Source organism: Salvia miltiorrhiza, chromosome 2 (assembly GCF_028751815.1).
Source record: "Salvia miltiorrhiza cultivar Shanhuang (shh) chromosome 2, IMPLAD_Smil_shh, whole genome shotgun sequence".
Taxonomy (NCBI): Eukaryota; Viridiplantae; Streptophyta; class Magnoliopsida; order Lamiales; family Lamiaceae; genus Salvia; species Salvia miltiorrhiza.
In genome coordinates, this window is record NC_080388.1 from 30,962,360 (window position 1) to 30,975,785 (window position 13,426).

Sequence of the window (13,426 nt, forward strand, 5' to 3'; positions counted from 1 at the left end):
GGCCGAGTGATCCACGACTAGGGATGGGGTTAAAGAAGAAGGGGAAGAAAAGGGGCGTCATTTATAGCCGTAAAACTTACTCATCTTAATAAAACTCGTCATTTTTATTCATTAATACTCAATTGAAAACAGTCTATGAAAGACTGCATAAAAGTTAATTAATATCATTAATCAAGTTATACATCATATGCAACCATTCTCTTAAGACTCAAAGTATGACATAACATACTATAACATCAACAACATCTTGCAGCGGAAAGTAGCTAGACATATGTATGAAGACATATTCTAGACAGGTTAACTATTTATTAACAACCCTGGAGACTCCGCTCATTGCAGCACCATCATCACATCAGCTCAACCTGCACATTTAGAAAACATATGCAGGGCTGAGTACAAAACCACTCAGTGGGCACGTATGCCTAGGTATAAAAATACATGCTTCAAAACTATAAATTGTCATGCCATCATAATCAGTACAGCAAGGGAGTTTTTCGCTAAAAAGGCCCAAGCTTACTAAGTTCATTTGTGATTCTTAAAGTTCGTCTGATCAGACTAAGTTCTTTTGTAATCTATCATATCTGAAACTGTGTGCCGGAGAGGTGGCCACCTCTCACGGTCACTTGACCGGCCAACCCGCTAGATGACTCACGGTCACTGGTGTACACTAGTCCTGGCAGGATAGCTATCAACTGCCCAGGACCCGAATTCGATTGCATCATTGGCAAAGCCAAAGCAGATAGATATCATACTAAAAATTTAAACATTTTATGGCAAGACAATACTTGAAATAACTTTAACTCAAAGATTTTGTCATGAAATAACTTGCTCAAAGGTAGCATTAAACTCGTTTGATAGATATATAAAACTGAAATTAACAGTTAAATCATCTCATGCATTCATTCGTATAAGAGGCCTACGACAAGCAGGGGATCTCTATATACGTATAGTAAAAGTAATGCCCACCTCGTTGTGTCTCTGTATCAATGAGTAACGTCACTCTCTCCCTCAAGTCGTTACTTCCCAAAAGGACCTTCATCGTTATGAAGAATTGGTGAGAAGTTATAAAAGAAACCTCGATTAATAATCTAATCTCTTTTATGAAACATTAGTATCTCTAATGTTCATCTCCCTTGATTGTTAATCAATATAACAATTATTATCTCTCGTCATTACTCATTAATTATAACATCCTTATGTTATAATTAGCAGCGCTTCAATTAAAAGAAATATTTAACACATCGAAAAGTCCACTTTCTTAGCAGATCTATTCGCTCTCATCTCGTCTAATTAACCGATTAGAAAGTTAAACTTTCCATTAGGCATGTATTTGAGTCACGGGTCAACAAGAATTGACTATGCTCAAATTCTAATTTCACTAAAAATTTCGGCATGACCTATTCATATATAATGTCAGCCACGAGATTTCAACGCGTGAATCTCACTACGTGAACTCGTCTCTCGACTCAAAACTTAACATCTTGACATCTTTTCAACGCAAACCAAACAATTCAAAATCATCAAAACTCTTTATCAGTAAACTATCATTTATACTCGACACCAATTGTTCGAGTGTCAGATACCAACATTTATGTGCGTTAATCATAACTCTCACAACTCACACCATTTAGTCATATCGTATCATCCATCAAAACAAATATAATCAAGTTGTTTTCTAGAAAGTTTTGCTGTTTTTGTGTCATCTTTAAAAATTCATAACAACCAACTCAATCATCATAAACTCTCATACCAATTGATCTCAAAAACTTCATGAAGTGTAGTTCACTCTAAAAATGGTAGTTAACCAAAAAGGTTAAAGGTTTTTGGAGATATTGCTCTTTTAGTGCAGGCTGTCAAAGATTGACAGTTTCTGCCAATTTTGTTTAGGCCATTAGAAACCAAGGCAAACCTTAATAAAATTCCATCAAATTTAATCATCCAAAACTAAAGGTATCCTTGAAGATTTGGTTAAAATTTCACAAGAGAAAACGTTCATATGATCTGCCAAATAAACAATGAAACTCATACACTTTTACTGTTGGACAAATATGACAGCAGAACAGGGCATTTTTGAAATAATAAACTGCTCTGTTTCAGAGGTCATAAAAATCGAAATCTTATGTTTTTAGAAAAGTATTGAAGTCTAGTTTCGTTTAAAAAAAACGGTGATGCAAAATCCTTCATGGATTAATAGATATAAACGTTTTTGTGAAGTCTACCAATAGTTGACAGATTCTGTCAAGGATTTTTCAAAATATCTTTAAAATAGCAAAAATCATCCAAAAGACATGAAATTTTGCAGCAACGAAATACACATATCATAGATAAACATACTAAAATTTCAGAGCCATCAAGCAATGAAAACTCATCGAAACATAAGCTTGAAACTGCTGTAAAATTTTGACAGAATTCCAGTTTTAATTTCGTTCAACAATTATCATCCATAAATTGTAAATCAATTAGCATGCTCATGTGATATCGTAGAACACATATACGCAATAATATTCATTATGCAACGTCTCAAACTTCACGAATTTAAATAATCATACTCTAAAAATTTATACAATTTTCGTGCTTGGAAAAATACGAATTTAATATATATCGATTCTAGCATACCCCTAAGCACAAATATCAAGTCAAAACGATCAAACAAAAATCGAAAGACAAGCTAATATGTGAAAAACGGGGCTGCCCTCATGGGTTTCATAGCTACGGTTCGTTCCGTTCTTACTCCCTTCATTAAACATGCTCAACATTTACCCAAGAACAACATACTAAAATTTCACGACGATCCGACGTCGTTTCAAAATAAAGTCGAGAATCGACGTTTTTCGACGTCGACGAAAATCGAAAATAAAACCATCAAAACGTAGGTAAAGATCTTACCTACTTAGATACGTGATCGAAAAGATGATCGGCGCTCGTCTCGGTGCTCAAATCGGAGGTCAAAAGCTCCGTCCAAGCTTAAATGGAAAATGGCGTGTGTAGTGTGTGTTTTAGGTGTTGTGTGTGTGAATATGTGAGTTGTGTGTGTGGTGTGGGCTGATATAGCGTGAGTTAGTGAGGGGAAAGGGGTTTTGGGAGGTTTGGGGGTGGTTAGGGGTAGGGTAGGTTAGATATTTAGGATATTAACCCGTTAGTCGTTAAATATCTCGTCTCGTCTCGTTTTAACAACTAACAACCCATACTCTTTGTTACTCGCCCTCTCAACCTCTACTCACTTTCATTGCACTCGTAATTCTATATAAATATAGAAAACGCAAGCTCGTTCTCAAAATTCTGATAAACGAGCTCGGTTCGTTTATCGAGAAATCCCGATTTACTATTCACTCGTCGTCCAAAAATAAAAACTTTCATTATTGGACTTGTATCGAAAAACTAAGAATATTTCTCGACGACGTGCACGTAAGATTTTGAAAGTCGACAAAAAGGCGAAATAGCAGTATTTTACTATTCATCGTCAAAAAGTCAAAATTTTCAAAAACGTCTTAACGGACTCAGATCTCACTTCCGAGTTCATCGTTCTCATTCAAATAATTATCTCGAATTATTCAAATACTCAAACTCAAATACGGATATAAAATCCCACATCATTCTCACATCATCGAAAGAACATCTCAACATCTTAAAAAAAATAACAAGAAAACTTCATATAACTCCTCATCTATTTACAAAGTAAATCAAACAAGGGATCTAAACCCTAATTACTCAAACTCAAGCAATTAAACACGTCATCAAAAGCCCGGGTATTACATACCCTCCCCCTTAAAATAAATTTCGTCCCGAAATTTGTACCTCTTGTAAATGTTTCAGGTACTTCTCTCACATCTTATCCTCAAGCTCTCTTTCCACTTCTTTCTAACTATCATATCTCCATTGGACCTTATCCAATGCAATCGACTTATTACTCAATTGCCGAATTTTATGATCTAGCATCATCTGAGGTCTCTCTTCATAACTCAAGTCTGGTTCTAAGATCATTTCTTCTTAGTAAACCACATGGTTTGGGTCGAAAATATATATCCTCTCAATTGTGACACGTGAAACACGTTATGCACATTTCCAAAGCTAGGTGGCAAAGCCAACCTATACGCTATTGGACCTATCTTTTGCAATATCTCGTAAGGACTTATAACTCTGGGTCTAAGCTGTCCTTTAACTCCAAATCTATTCATCCCCTTTGAGGGTGAAACCTTCAAGAAAACTTTGTCTCCTATCTCGAAACTTTGTCTCACATCTTATAGGCAAACTCAATTAGTGGCAACACATTCTCCCGATGTACTCCTCTATCAAGGATAGTAGTTCTTATCATATCTTCTATCGCCTGCTATGCTAAAATTCATCCTTGTACCCAACTCTTTCTGTAACTCATCCAAAAACGTGATGTAAATTTTTTTTTTCTTTCTGAGGTGATCTACACCGGTACTCAATGCAATCTTATAATCTCACGAACGTACAATTGTGATAACTTATCTGGTCCATACGCGATTAGGATCGGTATGAAATGTGCAGATTTTGTTAGTCGATCTACAATCACCCAAATTGCTGTATTTCCTCTTTGACTTTTGGGTAAAGCTATCACAAAATCCATCGTTATGTGATCTCATTTCCACTCGGGAATCTCCAACGGTTTTAACTTCCCATAGGGTCGTTGGTGTAATGCTTTCACTTGCTGACAAGCTAAGCATCGCTCTACAAACGAAGCTATGTCTCATTTCATTCCGTCCCACAAAAATCTATTTTTTTACAACCTGATACATCTTTGTGCCTCCTGGGTGGGCGGTGTAAGGCGTGTCATGAGTCTCACTCATGATCGTATTCTTAAGTTCATCATCGCGGGGAATGCATCTTCTCCCCTCAAATAAGATAGCATTGTCTGATGTTTTTTTTTTTTTTTTTTTTGTAACTCTTGAGATCTCCTGCTCTTATCCTTTCTCGTAACTTGTTCATTGTCTCATCTTTCCTTGTGTTTCAATCACCATTTTCCTCAAACTAGGCATCGTCGCAACAATACTCGCTATCGTCTCTGGTGGTTTTATCATCTCTATCATCATCTTGTCAAAGTCCTTTATAAGCTCATCCTCTCTCGTGAGAAGACATCCTAACTTTGACGAGACCTTTCGGCTCAATGCATCGACTACTACATTGGCCTTGCCAGGGTGATAATTAATGTCGCAGTTAACATCCTTTACTAATTCGAGCCATCTCCTTTGCCTCATGTTAATATCCTTATGCTCGAAAAAGTATTTCAAAGTTTTGTGGTTCGTGAAAATCTCACATCTAACTCCGTAGAGATGATGTCTCCAAATTTTCAGGGCATGCACAACGGCTGCAAGCTCTAAATCATGCGTTGGATAATTTATCTCGTGGGGTCTAAGTTATCGTGATGCATAGACTATAACTCTTTCTTCTTGCATCAAAACACATCCTAGCCCATTCTCTAACGCATCTGCGTAGATGGTATACTCTTTATCCATTTCTAGGACTATCAGCACTGGTGCTGTAGTCAATTTCCTTTAAGCTCTTAAAAACTCTTTTCACACTCCTCTTTCCAATTGTATTTAGCTTATTTTCTAAGTAATTGTGTCATCGGTCTTGCTATCGTGGAAAATCCTTCAATAAACCTCTGATAGTATCTTGCTAAGCCTAAAAAGCTGCGAATCTCGTTAGGTGTAGTTGGTGATCTCCACTCATGTACAGCTTGTACCTTGGCGGGGTCAACTTTAATTCCTTCAGATGATATAACATGTCCTAGTAAAGTTACTTCGTTCAACTAAAACTCGCACTTGGTGAATTTGGAAAAAAAACTTCTCAACTCTTAGTGTTTCCAACATCGTTTTCAAATGTTTTGGAGCTCCTGCTCATTCTTCGAATAGATGAGAATATCATCTATGAAAACTAGGACAAATTTATCCAGTTATTGATGAAAACTCGATTCATGTGATCCATGAAAACTACTGGTGCCTTCGTCAAATCGAATGGCATAACTATGAACTCATAGTGCTCATACCTCATTTGAAAAGCTGTCTTAGGTATATCCTTCTGTCAAAATTTGAACTGGTGGTAATATGATCTCAAGTCAACTTTCAAGAAAAAGCTCGCTCCTCGTAATTGATCAAACAAGTCATCTATCATTGGTAAAGGATATTTGTTCTTGAGTGTCAATTTATTCAGCTCTCGATAATCTATGCACATTCTCAACGTGCCATCCTTCTTTTTGACAAAAAGGACTGGTGCTCCCCACAGGGATACACTAGGTCTAATAAAACCTAACTCAAGCAATTCTTGTAGCTGAATCTTCAGCTCTTGTAGCTCCTTAGGCGCCATTTTATAGGGTGCCTTCGACACTAGTGCTGATCCAGGTTCTAGGTCGATAGTGAACTCCAACTGTCTTGTTGGTGGCAATCCTGGTAAGACCTCGGGAAATACATCTCTATATTCTCTTACCACTGCTACATCCTCAAAGTTTTTTTTTTACTTGATTCTCCTTCATCATTCAAGTAAACTAGGTAAGCTTGTGCTCCTTTCTTCTTTACCAATTTCGACGCCTGAAGTGCCGAAACGATTGGAACTCTATTCTTTCTATCAATGCCGTGAAAACATGTCTGTTCCTTCCCAGGTGGTTGGAAAGTTATCTGTCTTTTCTTACAATCAATCGGGGCAAAGTTCTCTGCTAACCAGTCCATCCTTAGAATAATGTCTACGTTCCACATAGGCATTAAGTGCAAGGTTCTTGTTTTCATCTTTAGTGATCCTAACTCAAGCTCTAAGTTAGAAATCATGTGAGAAACTGTAGTAGCTCTTCCTACAGGAGTGATTACTCTCAACTCGGGACTAGCTTGTTTTGGTTCGAGTTTGAAGGTAACATGCTTCAACCAATTAAAGAATGCGAGGCTCTTGTATTAAACAGGATTCTAACTGGTGCATCCAATAACTTGCCCATACTACCTTAAAGTCCTGCCTTAAACCAACACTTAAAACTTAGACATCTCTTCATCAGTATCCATCTTCTGATGAGCGAACGTGATAGCTCACAGAATTCTCAATTATACTCTACAACCGATTTCTTTTCTTGCATCAAACTTCGATAATCAGCCTCTCTCTGCTTACTGTACTCCTTGGTACATACTTCTCAAGAGTAGTCTTCAATTGTTCTCAGGTGTAGTTTACCAGTTGCTCGGGTGTTAAAGTCTTCTGACGTGCCTCTCACTAGTCTTATACATCAAAAGAATCTACTAGGATAACTCAAAAGTTGTAAGGGTTCAACACTAGAACGACATCAAAACAAATTGTTCAAGAGACTCAAATGAATGACCAGAGGGTAGAATGAAGTAACTACCAGGTCGAACAAAAATGACCTAGAGTAAGAACCCATCTGGCTTTTCAACCGAAAGTTGAAACACGTGGGTTTATAAACCCAAAACACGTCTACTGAGATTTGGATCATGCGGACTGGCCAGGTCCAACATAATCACTCCCCAGTCACACGGGATATACTATCCCGAACTTGGAAATTCTGTGTCTTCTAAACCCTCAACATACTATACATAACAAAACTTAAGTTCACACCAGCAAGCTAAAAGCTTAAACTCAGGGTCCTATGTTCTAGACTCTTGTTTCGAAAGTTCAATATTTTTCGACTCTCCTCTCATGTTGCGGTGGTGGTGGCGGAGTATTATCCCGCCTATCCTTCACATCACACTCTTGATGACATCTTTGAGGCATTTTTGAAATCACAAAAGGAAAACTCAACTCGACCAACGCTCTAAGCATCCTCAAAACTCAAGTTCAATTTACTAACTCAACTTTAAGGAAACCCTCACGGTCACCTTAACATTCATCTGTAAGGCAATAAGCACTCACGAAATGCTAACAAAAAGACCACTCTGGTCAACCTAATATATCCATCAGTAGAATGCCTCTTTTTAGAGGGCTTACATAAAGGGGTTATTTAAACCCTACAAAAACCATAGTATCTATCGTAATGTCCCTTCTAAATCGACACCATTAATAGTACTATGTCTCGGTCTGGACCTCCTACGGTAATTGCTACCAGTTAACTCATCTAGTTGCTACTTTAGCACACTAGGAACATCCATCTATTTAACATCAGTAGGGTACTAAATTCGCATGCTTATCTATCATCATGTCAAAATCTCAAGTACCAGTATCTCCTAAGTAAGTTATATACATCGCAATGTAATTGCAACTAATCAAAAACGAGGGTGTACCGCGCATACTCTCAAGATCATCCTTAGCTCTAGCCTACATCGACTTCTCTTCTCATCCTCATCAACTCTAGCCCTCCTCGGCTACTTCTCATCCTCATTATCGTTTATCATTTTATCATCTTTGGTAATTGATACTCAAGGATCGACTCGATATCTACTACACTCTTCTAGAGTCCCTGGTAGAAAACAAGCATCCGGTCAGTAGATCCGCATACAAAATCTGGGTATCTGTAACAAGTCCCATCTCCTGTGGGTCCAATGCTCAAGACGACATGTCCCATTATATTGAGTGGCTTTCTTCCTTGCTCAATCCTACCACTCGATTGGTAGCACGGGGACTAGGTGCACGATGCCATCCAGTCTAGTAACAACCATAAGGCTTTCATCCTTTCATAGTCTATGAACATGTGTTTGAAAATCTGCTAGGGTATCTCTCTACCACATACTGTACGCCTCGTCCTCGTATCCGATCTTTCCTGAGTTCGATCTCACAACAGTCCACTTTCGTGCAGTGCCAACAGTCCTGGCCAACCTATAAGGAGAACTTAAAGGTGACTCTAGGAACTAACTCTACTTGGCTTCAGCAACAGAAATAAACAAAACATAACTTAGCAAAACTCCTATTAAGTAGTACTGTTATCTTAAAACTCAAGCTCAAAACATCTAAATTCTCATCTCGTCCCGTCTTTACTTAGTAGGGAATCTCTCTAAACAATGATATTAGATCCCTTAATCTAAATCATCGTGACTCAGTAAGACAACTCAACAATTCTCTCTCAAAGCCATCTCCAAAGACTATGGCTCATGATACCTCCTCAAGTACCATTAAGGTTGCGTGAGCAAAACTCGCGTCACAAAATAACTCAACATATCGTACAATATCTCATTGCAGCATGCTAATAACTCATCATTAATCATGCTATTATACTCAAGCTCATAACTCAAACTCATAACTCAAACCAACAAGTACTTAAAGCAATTGCTAATTCTCTCAAGCTTTTAGCTCTAAGTTCTCATTTCATCCTTCTACTTAGTAAAAAAAAATCTCTCTTAACAATGACATTAGATTCCTTCATCTAAATCATCGTGACTTATCACAACTGCTCAAACAATTCTCATCACAAAACATCTCAAATACATCACATCATAACTCATAATTATGCATCCTCAATCATATAACATCATATGATATAAACGCTCTCATGATTCATCATGTAACATCAACATATGCTCTTACAACATAATAACTCATTATTAATCATGTTGTCATCCTCAAACTCAAACTATGCACCTTTAAAGTGTAACATCATAACTCATCATATAACCTCAACATCATGCTCTTCAAAATTTAACGTCAAATAAACCTTGAAATTTTACATACCTCGTTGAGCCTGGTGTGATGGTGCGCTGAGCTCACGGTTGTTAATAACTATAAGTCTAGTGACTCATTCTAGACTAAACTCAAGACTTCTAATTCAGAGCTTTCCTTCGCTCTGATACCACTCTGTCACAGCCCGCCCTAACTAGGGATAGTTAGGCCGAGTGATCCACGACTAGGGATGGGGTTAAAGAAGAAGGGGAAGAAAAGGGGCGTCATTTATAGCCGTAAAACTTACTCATCTTAATAAAACTCGTCATTTTTATTCATTAATACTCAATTGAAAACAGTCTATGAAAGACTGCATAAAAGTTAATTAATATCATTAATCAAGTTATACATCATATGCAACCATTCTCTTAAGACTCAAAGTATGACATAACATACTATAACATCAACAACATCTTGCAGCGGAAAGTAGCTAGACATATGTATGAAGACATATTCTAGACAGGTTAACTATTTATTAACAACCCTGGAGACTCCGCTCATTGCAGCACCATCATCACATCAGCTCAACCTGCACATTTAGAAAACATATGCAGGGCTGAGTACAAAAGCACTCAGTGGGCACGTATGCCTAGGTATAAAAATACATGCTTCAAAACTATAAATTGTCATGCCATCATAATCAGTACAGCAAGGGAGTTTTTCGCTAAAAAGGCCCAAGCTTACTAAGTTCATTTGTGATTCTTAAAGTTCGTCTGATCAGACTAAGTTCTTTTGTAATCTATCATATCTGAAACTGTGTGCCGGAGAGGTGGCCACCTCTCACGGTCACTTGACCGGCCAACCCGCTAGATGACTCACGGTCACTGGTGTACACTAGTCCTGGCAGGATAGCTATCAACTGCCCAGGACCCGAATTCGATTGCATCATTGGCAAAGCCAAAGCAGATAGATATCATACTAAAATTTAAACATTTTATGGCAAGACAATACTTGAAATAACTTTAACTCAAAGATTTTGTCATGAAATAACTTGCTCAAAGGTAGCATTAAACTCGTTTGATAGATATATAAAACTGAAATTAACAGTTAAATCATCTCATGCATTCATTCGTATAAGAGGCCTACGACAAGCAGGGGATCTCTATATACGTATAGTAAAAGTAATGCCCACCTCGTTGTGTCTCTGTATCAATGAGTAACGTCACTCTCTCCCTCAAGTCGTTACTTCCCAAAAGGACCTTCATCGTTATGAAGAATTGGTGAGAAGTTATAAAAGAAACCTCGATTAATAATCTAATCTCTTTTATGAAACATTAGTATCTCTAATGTTCATCTCCCTTGATTGTTAATCAATATAACAATTATTATCTCTCGTCATTACTCATTAATTATAACATCCTTATGTTATAATTAGCAGCGCTTCAATTAAAAGAAATATTTAACACATCGAAAAGTCCACTTTCTTAGCAGATCTATTCGCTCTCATCTCGTCTAATTAACCGATTAGAAAGTTAAACTTTCCATTAGGCATGTATTTGAGTCACGGGTCAACAAGAATTGACTATGCTCAAATTCTAATTTCACTAAAAATTTCGGCATGACCTATTCATATATAATGTCAGCCACGAGATTTCAACGCGTGAATCTCACTACGTGAACTCGTCTCTCGACTCAAAACTTAACATCTTGACATCTTTTCAACGCAAACCAAACAATTCAAAATCATCAAAACTCTTTATCAGTAAACTATCATTTATACTCGACACCAATTGTTCGAGTGTCAGATACCAACATTTATGTGCGTTAATCATAACTCTCACAACTCACACCATTTAGTCATATCGTATCATCCATCAAAACAAATATAATCAAGTTGTTTTCTAGAAAGTTTTGCTGTTTTTGTGTCATCTTTAAAAATTCATAACAACCAACTCAATCATCATAAACTCTCATACCAATTGATCTCAAAAACTTCATGAAGTGTAGTTCACTCTAAAAATGGTAGTTAACCAAAAAGGTTAAAGGTTTTTGGAGATATTGCTCTTTTAGTGCAGGCTGTCAAAGATTGACAGTTTCTGCCAATTTTGTTTAGGCCATTAGAAACCAAGGCAAACCTTAATAAAATTCCATCAAATTTAATCATCCAAAACTAAAGGTATCCTTGAAGATTTGGTTAAAATTTCACAAGAGAAAACGTTCATATGATCTGCCAAATAAACAATGAAACTCATACACTTTTACTGTTGGACAAATATGACAGCAGAACAGGGCATTTTTGAAATAATAAACTGCTCTGTTTCAGAGGTCATAAAAATCGAAATCTTATGTTTTTAGAAAAGTATTGAAGTCTAGTTTCGTTTAAAAAAAAACGGTGATGCAAAATCCTTCATGGATTAATAGATATAAACGTTTTTGTGAAGTCTACCAATAGTTGACAGATTCTGTCAAGGATTTTTCAAAATATCTTTAAAATAGCACAAATCATCCAAAAGACATGAAATTTTGCAGCAACGAAATACACATATCATAGATAAACATACTAAAATTTCAGAGCCATCAAGCAATGAAAACTCATCGAAACATAAGCTTGAAACTGCTGTAAAATTTTGACAGAATTCCAGTTTTAATTTCGTTCAACAATTATCATCCATAAATTGTAAATCAATTAGCATGCTCATGTGATATCGTAGAACACATATACGCAATAATATTCATTATGCAACGTCTCAAACTTCAAGAATTTAAATAATCATACTCTAAAAATTTATACAATTTTCGTGCTTGGAAAAATACGAATTTAATATATATCGATTCTAGCATACCCCTAAGCACAAATATCAAGTCAAAACGATCAAACAAAAATCGAAAGACAAGCTAATATGTGAAAAACGGGGCTGCCCTCATGGGTTTCATAGCTACGGTTCGTTCCGTTCTTACTCCCTTCATTAAACATGCTCAACATTTACCCAAGAACAACATACTAAAATTTCACGACGATCCGACGTCGTTTCAAAATAAAGTCGAGAATCGACGTTTTTCGACGTCGACGAAAATCGAAAATAAAACCATCAAAACGTAGGTAAAGATCTTACCTACTTAGATACGTGATCGAAAAGATGATCGGCGCTCGTCTCGGTGCTCAAATCGGAGGTCAAAAGCTCCGTCCAAGCTTAAATGGAAAATGGCGTGTGTAGTGTGTGTTTTAGGTGTTGTGTGTGTGAATATGTGAGTTGTGTGTGTGGTGTGGGCTGATATAGCGTGAGTTAGTGAGGGGAAAGGGGTTTTGGGAGGTTTGGGGGTGGTTAGGGGTAGGGTAGGTTAGATATTTAGGATATTAACCCGTTAGTCGTTAAATATCTCGTCTCGTCTCGTTTTAACAACTAACAACCCATACTCTTTGTTACTCGCCCTCTCAACCTCTACTCACTTTCATTGCACTCGTAATTCTATATAAATATAGAAAACGCAAGCTCGTTCTCAAAATTCTGATAAACGAGCTCGGTTCGTTTATCGAGAAATCCCGATTTACTATTCACTCGTCGTCCAAAAATAAAAACTTTCATTATTGGACTTGTATCGAAAAACTAAGAATATTTCTCGACGACGTGCACGTAAGATTTTGAAAGTCGACAAAAAGGCGAAATAGCAGTATTTTACTATTCATCGTCAAAAAGTCAAAATTTTCAAAAACGTCTTAACGGACTCAGATCTCACTTCCGAGTTCATCGTTCTCATTCAAATAATTATCTCGAATTATTCAAATACTCAAACTCAAATACGGATATAAAATCCCACATCATTCTCACATCATCGAAAGAACATCTCAACATCTTAAAAAAAATAACAAGAAAACTTCATATAACTC